General features: G+C 39.3%; 1 protein-coding gene across 1 annotated transcript in view; it reads right to left on the bottom strand.

Annotated features, from left to right (window-relative positions):
• Window positions 1-12,281, bottom strand: part of cerk (ceramide kinase) — a 79,365-nt gene that overhangs the window by 66,018 nt on the left and 1,066 nt on the right. The gene's annotated exons all lie outside the window — the stretch shown is intronic.

Here is a 12,281-nt window from a genome sequence, read left to right on the forward strand (position 1 = left end):
CCTGTGGAGTTGAATTAATGAAGAATTCAGACCCAAGCATAGTATTTACAGTTTATGTAGACCACAGGGAAATGTTTTAAAAGGAATAATTCCATTTAAAAAAAAGCAAAATATCACTCCTTTAATGACAATCTTGTAGTGTCACTGGAAAGGCCTCTGGTGAATGAATCCCCCCCCCCCCCCCCCCCCCGGTGGATTATCCATGTATTGCATGTATCTAATTGTATACATCAGGCTTTTCAAGAAAAAAAATGTCACACTGATCATGTAGAGGGCTTCAAAACTCATGTATCAAATATGATACATTTTAACATGCCTTACCTACGTCATTTTACCTTCAACCACTGCCTTAAACATACATATTAAAACACCATAAAGACCAAATAAGTGAAACCAAATGATAAAGGTGATAGTTCTTCACTAATTTCTGTTTTTTTAAGGGAGTTTGGTCATTTTGACATCTGCTTCACAGCTTCAGCTCCTTGTTGGAAAAGGCTGTACTTAGCACAAAAAATGAAAATATTCTAAACATGACACAGCTTCCACTTTTACTGCCACTCTTGGTCATAATTTCATCAACTGCATCCTAACCTGCTCATGCAGACTGAAAATTACTAGTAGATATAACCAAAACTATGTTCTGTGAGGCCCTTAACCTTCACTTTTGCCACTGAAATGTAATCACTTCATCCTTAAATACACATGAACATTTGTGCCAAATTTGATGAAGTTCCCTCAGTTCCAGTGATAATGGATACAACAGAATGGAAAAACATGATCTAAAACATGTCTGCTAAAATCACTTCATTTGAACTTTGAGCCTAAGTGAATGTTTGTGCAACATTTGAAGACATGCTGATAAGTTGTTCCTGAGATGTTGCTCTTGAACTTTAGGGACAGAGCTTCTGATAGAGATGCACAGACACATCTAAAAACCCAAACCAGCCCTCACAGAGCTTCATGTGGCTTAGGTACACGTCATAGAATAGAATAGAATAGAATAGAATAGAATAGAATAGAATAGAATAGAATAGAATGCCCTTCATTGTCATTATACTGAATGTACAATGAGATTGGAGAGCTTCTCCTTTTTCAGTGTAAACAGGTGATTATAGATAAAATGTAAGGTGCAAAATATATACAAGATACAGTCCTATAAGACAGTGCAGCTAGCTCTATATACAAATATGAAGATAAAAAAGGATAAAAACTGAGAATATAAAAAATGTAAAAAATGTATTGCACAGGATGGTTGAACATTTACAGAATAATTACAGTGCACAGGGTGATTAATACTCACAGATGAATATATATTACATGTGATTATTATTCCTAGATTGATTGTATTACACAGGATGAATGAACATAGAGGTAGTATTTTGAGCAGCGCAGCAGCAGCAGTGACAGTGATGGCTGGGGTGGTTACATATATAGGTATATACTGTACCTCATCTCAGATTTTTTTCTCTGGTGTGGGGATGTCCCTCAACAACTCCTGTCTCATATATCCATTCCCCCTCCCAAGCAGACATTTTTGTACTTTTCACAATCATGCAGTGGGTGGGTTACGGCTCAGCATGGGGTGAAGTTACACTTTGATCACTATGATGTGTCGTCAGCCTGAATGGGTGTTTCCAAGTGCACTTGCTATTTTAGGCCACGTCAGTGCAGGGGTGTGAGGTGCAAAGGGGCGGGTGATGTGGAACGTACATACAGATTGGTGGGTGGGGTGATCCCTGGCCTCGTTATCACTGTCACCAACAGCAGAACAGTTTTTTTTTTTTTGTTTGAGAAATCATTGTTTTCTATATAAGGTGAAGCTTTACACCAGTGTTTTTCAGCCTTGGGGTCAGGACCCCACGTGGGGTCACCTGGAATTCAAATGGGGTCGCCTGAAATTTCTAGTAATTGATAAAAATTAAAAAAAAAAACAAAAAAACGTACTAATAAAAAATATAAGGTGAGTTGACAGAGACAATCCCAATCCATAACAGACATGACAAACTGTGAAGCTGAAACTGAAGCACTGTGGTTCTGTTTATCTTTCAAATGTTCATTGTGGTCAGTTTCAGATGCTGCAGCTCTTTCATAATTCATAGTTTTAGTTATTGTTTGTTCAGTATTAATTGTCAGCCTTGTAAATCCAAGCTGAACTGACTGTACATATCCTGACCAAGGAAAATGAAATTCTCATTTTGTGCAGTAATCTACACCTGGCTTTTCTGCCTCCGTCCATAATAATATACATTATATAGACTAAATGTCATCTAAAATTAACATTTACTTGCAACATAGTATAGCAAAATATTACATGATAAAAAACAAATTAATTTCAACAAAAAAAATGGCTCTGCTTTGAATGTCGGGCGTTGCCAGAAATTTGTGATGTTAAAATGGGGTCACGAGCAAAAAAAAGGTTGGGAACCACTACTTTACACTGTAAGCACAGGTGTATGATTTGAGTACCGGTACGTATTACTCTGCTATAAATACTGTGCACTTCTCCAGTGACTTAAACCCACAACCTCTGTTTGTAAAATTACTCATGTCAGCATGTACACTGTAATTCTTTAATACAAATATACCATTATTGCTGGAAATAAATTTGAAAACACTGTATGTATTACTGAGCCCTTTAATCCTGCATAAAACACTATATCATATGATTGTCTTGTCTGATTTACTATATCCTCCTGAGACCCAGCAATGCATTTTTGTCCTCTGTAGGAGACAAAAGTTTGACAGTTTTACTTGAAAAAAAAAAAGCTGTCCATTGCAAAGGACATTCCATTAAAAAAAAAAAAAGTATCTGAAAAAAACTATTGCACTATGCATTTTCCAATCAAGACAATTGTTTAATGTAAAAAAAAAAAAGGAAAAAAAAGTCTCAGGAGGATATGTGAGATGTATGCGTGCTATTTGGATGCATATTCAGCCTATTACATATGATTTTACCGAGGCACGTTTCCTCAGCGAAGTGTGTGTGCACATGACTACAGAGTACATAAACAGATGAATTAATGTTATTCATAAGTAGATGCAGCTTGTTACTCATGTTCCTGCTGTGAAGGTCACCAAAGTACCGCCCGTATGTGCAAAGCAGATTTCAAGTTCAGGAAAATGTCAGACTCCTAGGGTAGTGCTTACACTGGTCATTGCACAATCACAAAAACAGAGCCCCTAGTCATTTTGTGATATCTCAGATTCACCTGTTGTCTTATGTTCAATGATCCACGCAGTAACACAATTAATAATTCAAGCCTGAACAGCAGCAAAAAAGACCACAGGCATCTACATATTTACTTCAGAAAGAACTGAGACTGTGAAGCTGAGAGCTGTACATCTGTAGACCCTATTCAGAGCCTCTCAAATGTCATAATTTGTGTGTCATGTATGTCATATTAAAGCAATTTGACACAGTTTTGAATTAATTGAGTGGCCCTTTACCCACTTATAGAACTACAAAGCCAGCAGTGCTGAGGATTGAGAGCCACTGGACTCAGAAATAATTGTGTCCTGTTACAACGGAACAAAGGCGATCTTTGTGTTAATGTAATGGAGCTGAGAAGGTCAGTTCAATTCTGCTCTATGGATGGGAATATTATCCACCATGTAAAGTAAGAACTGTTGCTTTTTTAATGGCAGACACTTACAACAAAGATAGAACCACAAACATTTGCTATTGGGATAAACCTTTCACAAGTCAAGTCGGCTTTTGTCCTTGTACCTTTTGTGCCTCAGTGACCCAAAAATTCCCTTTTAAATCTAGGGCTTTTTGTGATTTGTAAATGCCAGTTTCACATGATCCCTTCGCTGGCTTCCCATAAGTGTGTTATAAGGTCAAGATGGAAACCATGCCACTTACGTTGAGCCTCATTCTCTACTGTTGTGTATTTCCCTGCAACAATTATTGAGCTATGTTAACTAGGGGTGGGACAAAAAAATCAATCTGCTGAAATGTTGCAATATTTCATCTTGTGAAATTTTATCAATACACTGACATTCTATCATTGGCAGACACTTTTGTTTTACACTGACTAAATGAAGACACTTGTCATAGGTACAAAAACTGCTCTGTCAAATTACAATGTAAATGAAACACAACATGCACTGCTATGTCACTGGCTGTCGTCCTGATTGAAATGGCAGTGGAAAATACCTACATAGAAACAGTAGACCAGACTGGATTCACTGTGGGAAGAAATATATAAGACAAGTTAGCAAATAGGAACTCAGTCAACTTGTTGCACTATATTAATGACTTTAAATACTGTAACATGAAGGGAAAATGTTCCTGTGATTAGAAAACCTGTGCTTACACTGCACAAAATAACAATAAAGGTGATAATGTTACATCTTTTGATCTTTTTGTGGCCTTGTTCACCGTTTCTTCTACAGTTGCCTGTTATAGAAGCAAACAATGTTGGAGTCATCCTGTGACATAAGTTTAAACTCATTTACTAGGCTATGTGATTTGACAAAACACCTCGAGTGACAGTATGCAAACACATTCCTGGTTAAATGTCACAGCAATCTTGTTCTTGGACATTTGACTGCCAAAATTCTTTCAGTTCAACTTTAAGGCTGCCTACAAAGTTGCTACGTGCGCCGTGTTCAAGCAACATGTGCGAAGCAAGCGACTCATTTCCTTTCATAGTCAACACATTGAATGCAAGTGAGCCAGGCAACACATTAACTACAATACATTGCTCACACAATAGGGGCTAGCAGAGTCTGTCCATTCTGGGTGTCAAACCAGGTGATATTCAGATTAAAATGACAACTGAAGAAGAATGCATTCTGATGTTGATTTTGAATCGGCAGCACCAAAAAAAAATATGCCAAATATAGACGGTGGTATGTCTGGTCTCTGAACTGCAGCAGAGATCAGGACGGGAAATTCTAATCTCTTGTTCGGTCTAAGCAAATTCAAGACGGGGAGAGGCATTTCCAATATTTCTGAATGTCTGTTCCTAAATCTGACGACCTACTGGGTCAAGTGGTTCGCTTTCTGCCAGAGACTCCAGTGAATCACTGCCATCCAACTGGAGTTTCACAAAGGCTTGCGGTGATGTTGAGATACCTGTCAACAGGTACATGGCTTGCATATTGCCCCTGCCGTTGATGTATGGTATTACACATGTCGTTGCATCACTTATAAAAAAAAAAAAAAAGGACAAGACATTTTGAGATGCATCATGGCGGCCACTCTCGATGCATCGCATTGCGTTTGCATCTGCGTGCCCTTGCATTTGGTCAGGTGAATGTTTGGGAGACGTTGGTAGGCACTCTGATCAGCTGTTCTTGAGATATTGGTCTGTTAATGTAAAGACACTCAAGGATAGATCTTCTCGCAGAGATGTGAAAAGATCAAACCAACTCTTTCAGAGCCACACATGACTCGGTAATCATGCACTGTATGGGTTAAGGCTCAGCGTTATGATTGCTTTCTCAAATCTGCTTCACGTTGACTCAGGCTTATTCATTTACATGGGATCTGTCCTGCAACAAACTGAGTGGAGTTAACATGGGGGAGAAACAAAACAAGCCTGATAGAATGCACTCTGTTGGATTAGGGATCATTTATGCTCTACATTAAAGATGCAGATGGGTAGGAATGGATACAACAATCTGTCCATCCTCTGTGTTCATTCCATACATAATTCTGTCCGTTTTTTGGGAGCTTGCGGATGTGTACCCAGACGGAGAACACGGAGCAGCTCCACGTGGAACCACAGGGGGCAGTGTTGAGATTTGAAGGGAATAATTTCCATAAGTAGCGGAACTTTTCAAAGAGTAACTGTGTGAGTTAGTGACATATTTATGAAAACTACCCTTCTCAGTCTGGTGAAGGTTCATACTGTCTTCAAAGTCCAACTGTGTAAGTCATTCATGATCAGACAGGGGTAGTTTTTACTTGCTTGACTATCCTCCTGAGCAGCCTATAAGACACATCACAGCAACATCAGGTGACGCTTCTGATGAATCCAACAGGAAGTAGCCAAAACTAGTCAAGCGGCTAAAAACTGCCCCTGTCTGCTAAATGAATTACTTACACAGTACCCTTCTGAATAGTAACATTAGTATCCACATTAGGAAAACCTCCTCTGTCGTCACCTTGTTTGTTAGTATTGACTTTTTCTTCTTCTTCTCAAAAAACTTTCCTCTTCTTCATGGTATTTGGCCAGTATGTTAATTAAGAGCGGCGCCCTCTGGTGGATTGATTGAGAAATGCTCATTCCAATGTACAGGACGCACAGAGGTATGAAGGCAGTGACGCATGACAACGTCAGACAGGGACCAACCTATTTGCCTTCGTAAAGCAAGCATAAATGAGCCTTAATGTTACAATGTGTGACACATTCTTGGTGAAATGTCCCCACTTACAGTATAATCAACCCCAGTTGTGAAAAGAGTCTAACATAATAGATTTATTTATCACAAACATACTCCTAAATCATACTTCATACCTGAGCATGCACACTTTTACCACCTCTGCCTTTTGCTTTCTGTGGCTGAATATGTCTGTACTAAAGGTGCACATGACAAAACGAAGCTTGGACTGACTTTATGTTCCTGCTCGTCCTGCTTTCCCAAACACGGAGAGGCATCCCACCGAACAGGACTGAACAGAAAATACTGGATTCCTTCACAGTGCTTCATGCCAAGGTAACGTCTGCAAATTCCCTGTCACACCCTACATGTCTCACACAAGGGTGTTGATGTGACCCCACCCCACATGTTCTCCCATCAGCAGTGAAGCAAAAGGAGAATGTGCAGGTTATATTTAAGACCAGTGTGCTGTCTTTGATCCTGCCTGACGTAACCTATGCACTGATGTGTGTGTGCACATGGGATTAAATGTTTGTGTGTTTGTGTATATGATGCCTCTGACAGCGCAGAGACCAGCCTCACCTTCTTTTAGTCCTCTGACAACAACAAACTGTCATCACATTCATATTCTGCTGTTGTTCTCCGCACCCCTCCCTGTACAGAGTGGATCAGGGTGTAATCCTTTTATTGTTACTTCGGCACTGTGATTTGGTGTTAGAGGACATGCCAGCACAAGCTGAAGGAAGGTGTATCTAACTATTTATGTTGTTTTAACTCCTGTTTTGCATTTGCATAGTGCAATCCAAGTGAAATTCAACACAGGTGTAAAAAAGGAGATAAGAGTTGAGTGAGTGTGAAAGTGATAAATCTGTCATGTTGTTGAGTGATGCATCTTCACATATAAGCCGTCCACTAAATCTTATTCTCCACAATACACATGCATGCAAATGTTGACACTATCACTTATGGGTAGCAAGGAGGATACTTATGTCACTCTGTCTCCATCCAGGCCACTGATTGATTGTTTAATTAGCTTTAGAGGTCCTGCTCTTTAGTCCTATTGACCCAAGCTGCTTTCATTGTTGAGACAAAGCTGGTATTGGTGCCAATACCGCAGTATAAACCTGTGCAGTTTTCCCAATCTCCAGCTGTCGTTTTAGTATTGTTTATTTCTCTGTATCTCTCCCTCCCTCTGTAGCCATCTCTCAGCGTGCAGACAGGGCTGTGCATTGAGCACCAGCTTTAGATTACAAAGCACAGATCTGCCTGGGTACACATGGCAGTGAGCTGTCAAACAAGACATGTGGATTTCTCCCAGGCACAATGGGTTTGTTAAGCCAACACTTAGGCAAACAGATGGAGGGAAAAAAGACAGCCTAGGTAAGGTAGAACAGGAGAACGGGCAGCAGGCTCCCATGATTCTGCCATGCACTGCAAATTATTTGGTTCTAACCAAGATAAAAATAAACTTAGATTTAGAAGTGTTAGATAATTTATCTTGTTTTAAGAGTTCATTTCTTATTTTAAGTGTTAATACAGCTGTAGTATGGATTAGATTAGATTAGATTAGATTAGATTAGATTAGATTAGATTAGATTAGATTAGATTAGATTAGATTTAATTTAATTTATTGGTCCCCGTGGGGAAATTCATCTTCACTGACTGAACATTACAGGACAAAGACAGCAACATTATACAACACAGACAACAACAACAACAGTAGGGGCAGACATAACAAAAAGAGACATTGATGAAGTGACAGTTAGCAGACTGGTCAGCCTGTCAGCGGGGCCTGGTGTTTAGGGCGGCTATGGCTGCGGGGATCAGGCTGGATGTAACGATTACTAGTATAATGATAAACCACGGTAAAATTCCTGAAAATCTAATTGTCATTAAAACCATGCCCTTTGAAAAACTCACGGTGATACTGCTAATTTCCTGAAGAAGCAGCAGTACTCCAGGTACAGATGCACAGTTTGCAATGTTTGGCCTCTGAAAACATGGCGGACATCACCCGTACACAGAGTCCTGCACAGGTCCACTTTTCCAAACACACACCCACAAAGCTGAGTACCACAATCCAACCCGCTACCCACATTTTTGTTCATGTCCAATACACACCTGCCTGTACCCACGTACATTAGACCTGCACCCCGACCCAACCCATGATTAAACACATTGTCTACACACTAACTCACTTTTAAGGGCTTTATTTTTGGCTAAAATGCACGGCATCAATACATTTCTAGTATGTGCTGCTGTTAGAGAAATATGATATTAGGCTACATTCAGACTGCAGCCACATGTGGCCCAAATCCGATTTTTTGCCGCTATTTGACCTGTATCTGACCTGTGAAAGACCGTTTGAACGGGCACAAATCCCATTTTTTCAAATCCGACCCAGGCCACTTTCATATGTGGTCCTAAATCCGATACATATCGGATATTTTGCAATGCAACGTCAGTCTGAACGGCTAGGTCACATTTATCCGACCTTTACGTCATTGAAATGCCAATACAGCCCGACTGCAAAATGCTCGCGAACAGATATAGGTCGCCGGACATGAGTGTGAGAGTGTTACGGAAAGGCAGTCACAGATGTACTTAAACTTTCTTCTTGTCATTCGAAAATTAGGAATGAAGTCTGTGTCAGTGAAACCACTAACGTCACTATCCCACCACTCCTGACTCCCACTCCGCATCCAAATACTCTGTTGTACAGACGTAGCAGCCATTGCACCACAAAAGGCCGTAGCCTCAGACTATTCTCTGTAAATACCAGGTGTCCAGAGCACGAGTCATGGATGGGTCGTGATGACATATCCTATGAGAAAGCACCCAGAATATGTCTATCATTTCTTCTATATCTACATGTTTTCTGTCTCGCAGTGCCAGTTCGGGGCCAGAGCGGCCTGTTGCCCTTGGGGAGATCAAGCCACAGAGGAGGTGGGAGAAGAGTACAAACACGGTCAGTGACATCTGTGGCCAGATGTAAACAGAGGTGAAGCTCACTTCACAAGAAAACAAACCAGCTGTGGATCAACCACGGTGAAATTAGATGATCATCATCATTAAATGTCCTGCAAACTTTCATCCATGAATCTCCTTTTTTTTCACTTCCTTGCCCGCTACCCACCCACATTTTATTTCTCTAATCTATAGACATGCTTATTTCTCGATTAAACAATCTTAATTCAAGAAATCTTGTCAAGTGAAATTATTTTGCTGCATGGAAAGATATTTTACTTATTTTGAGTACCTCTCTCCTCAGATTTAGTGTTTCCATCTTGTTTTTAGACACCCCTTTTTTGCAGTGTGGGCATATGTTTTGAAGGATATCTCCAGTATTATATTACACATGTGTAAAATTAAAGGACTTAAAAGAGAACTGTTATTACAATAGTCAAAATCAGAGCAACAGATGTCAAAATATTCCATATATATTTAACAGAAGAAGCCTTAAAACCCTGGATCCCAGATTTCCCATAATGCAATGGGATGTTTCTTTTCATCATTCCCTATTCAGTAAATGATCACCTATTTCAGCCTTCATGTTATTCATGTTTTATGCTATAATTGGATATGTATTTCCATTCCCAGGAGTTTTTATTTTAATACAAATTGTACAGACTTATATGTTCCCTTTGCTTAATTATTTATTTCATGCTGTGAAGGCCTTTGTGCCATCTGGTGTGAAATGTGGTATACAAATAAAGATATGATTACTCAGTCTATTCAGAGTACTTATCTGCCTCATGTATAGAACAGACTGGGATAATTCGGTTATGTGTAGCAGCATCAGGCTTGACTTTAGGCATTGTTTCCTAATTTGCGAAACAAAATGTCAGAAATAAATAAATGTACAGTGTATACATTTACTGATTTCTTAACGGTTATCGTTAGATGTTATGAATGGGGATGTTATTTCTTTCTGTGTGTACATAGTTTGGTAGTTTTTGGGACTTTTTATAGAATTAAACTAAATAGATCAGCCATTGTCATTGATACCTATTCAATATCTGCTATAATTATCATAATGGTTAAGCGCATGTTATAAATTGCAGCATCTATGTGAGATAACATTTCTCTGACTTAAAAACCTATGTATTATTTACATTAATTTTAGCATTACAGTTTGGGGTTGAACCTTTTCCATATTTCAAAAACCATTAAATATTACTGTACTTTCTTGTAACTTCTTATACATAACTTATGTGTGGATTTTGCTGCAGGATATTATTCCAGGGGACATTTTGTGATATTGCTTCCTGATGTTAGGCTGATTTCCAACACCTCCAGCTTCGCTATGAGTGAATCTCTGACTGTAACTGCTGTGGATCTGAATCCAGCTCTTCCATATAGGAAAGCAAATATCTAACCCCCCACATCCCCCCACTCCCCCCGCTTGGCCAAGAGAGATATCCAGGCTTAGAGGGCCTGAGGAAGTACTACCCGCTAAGCATAGTGATTTGGAGGAAAGGCAGATACTCTCTACTGAATATGCCATGATTTATTCAAGATTTCCCTTCTAGATGGGAGGATGTATTGTGTCAGAGGAGTGACTCGGGCATTATGTGGACATAGGATTTGCTCTAGGCTTAGAGGCCATGGTATCTCATGATTGGATTTTGTTTGTGTGTCTGTGAGAACAAATGTGTGTGTGTATAAATAACAGGTCTAGCAAGGATATTGTGGCTATTCACCATATCTGACTGGCAGATGCTCCAAATCCACTTAAATGTCAAGCAGTAACATATAGTTATATTGTCTAGGCCCAAGCATGAAGGACAGAATGATTACCAATCTCTCTTAGCATGCTGCTCAAAAATGTAGCCACAAACATAGCATTAGGGTTTTATGTCTTGTCTTGAGCTGCAGTAGATTTTCCTAAACCTGTAAATGTCATGATATAAAATATAACACCTCATCTTCCATCTGTATTTCTTCTGACAGGCCTGGTAGTTTCTGTCCTTTCAGGAAATAGAAAAATCTTTGACTTTAAACTTTTTCACACTGAACCCATTGACCATAGGTAAAGAGGTTGTCTGAGCAATCTTTAAAAATATCCATTCCAAGGACATTTACCCAATTAGGCGAAGACAGCTGTAGCATTTTTCACCTCAAATCTAAGGTAAACACACGGGGAAGAAGGAAGTACATGGAGACAGAAGTGTGGGATGTGTGAACATTAGCTCATGATGAATGTCAACAACATTTCAAACACGTGGTTTCCAAAAATAGTATACCATTTGTTTGAGATAAATGTGTTAAGGAAAATTCCTATCACCACTACTTTGCTTGTGTTATGTCACTGATTAACCAGATTATACTGACTTCCTGTTGCAACTGAGCTAGATATTACTGTAATACTAATGTGTCACTTTCAATTGCAGTAGGGCTTCACAGAGATTAACACTTCTTTCTTTACTTTGCTTTAACTTTGATACATGAAGTTAAACTTGCTGGATATTTATCCTGAGTTAATCCTCCTTGTTTGATGTCTAACTCCACAGTAAACTGTCCAACTCTTGTCAATTACAATGATCACTGGAGGGGATTTTGATATAGCAGTGTTGAACATTGACTCAATAAATGGAGGTCTTTATGGCAGGTTATTATAGGGCATTTGATACTACTTTGAAGAAGGTCAATGGCCAGGTTTAAACCAAAGTACGCAGTGCCAGCTGTAATCGCTCCACTTGATATGGTACAGTAATTGCAGATCAGGGAACTCATCTAGATGAACAAACATTAGCCTCTGGAGGTTATAAGGACTGTGGGAGTCAGTGGCAGTTTTGGATGCTGAAACAAAGCAAAAATGCAGAGTAATACTGCGCAAGAACTTTACTTGTGAAGGAGGAATTTAAGAAAACAATGATGAGAAAAGATCAAGAATAGATGTCAAATGCACACTTAATTTCCCATTTAAACGGTATTCTTTTTTTTCT

The sequence above is a fragment of the Sphaeramia orbicularis genome, chromosome 12 (genome assembly GCF_902148855.1).
Source record: "Sphaeramia orbicularis chromosome 12, fSphaOr1.1, whole genome shotgun sequence".
Classification (NCBI taxonomy): domain Eukaryota; kingdom Metazoa; phylum Chordata; class Actinopteri; order Kurtiformes; family Apogonidae; genus Sphaeramia; species Sphaeramia orbicularis.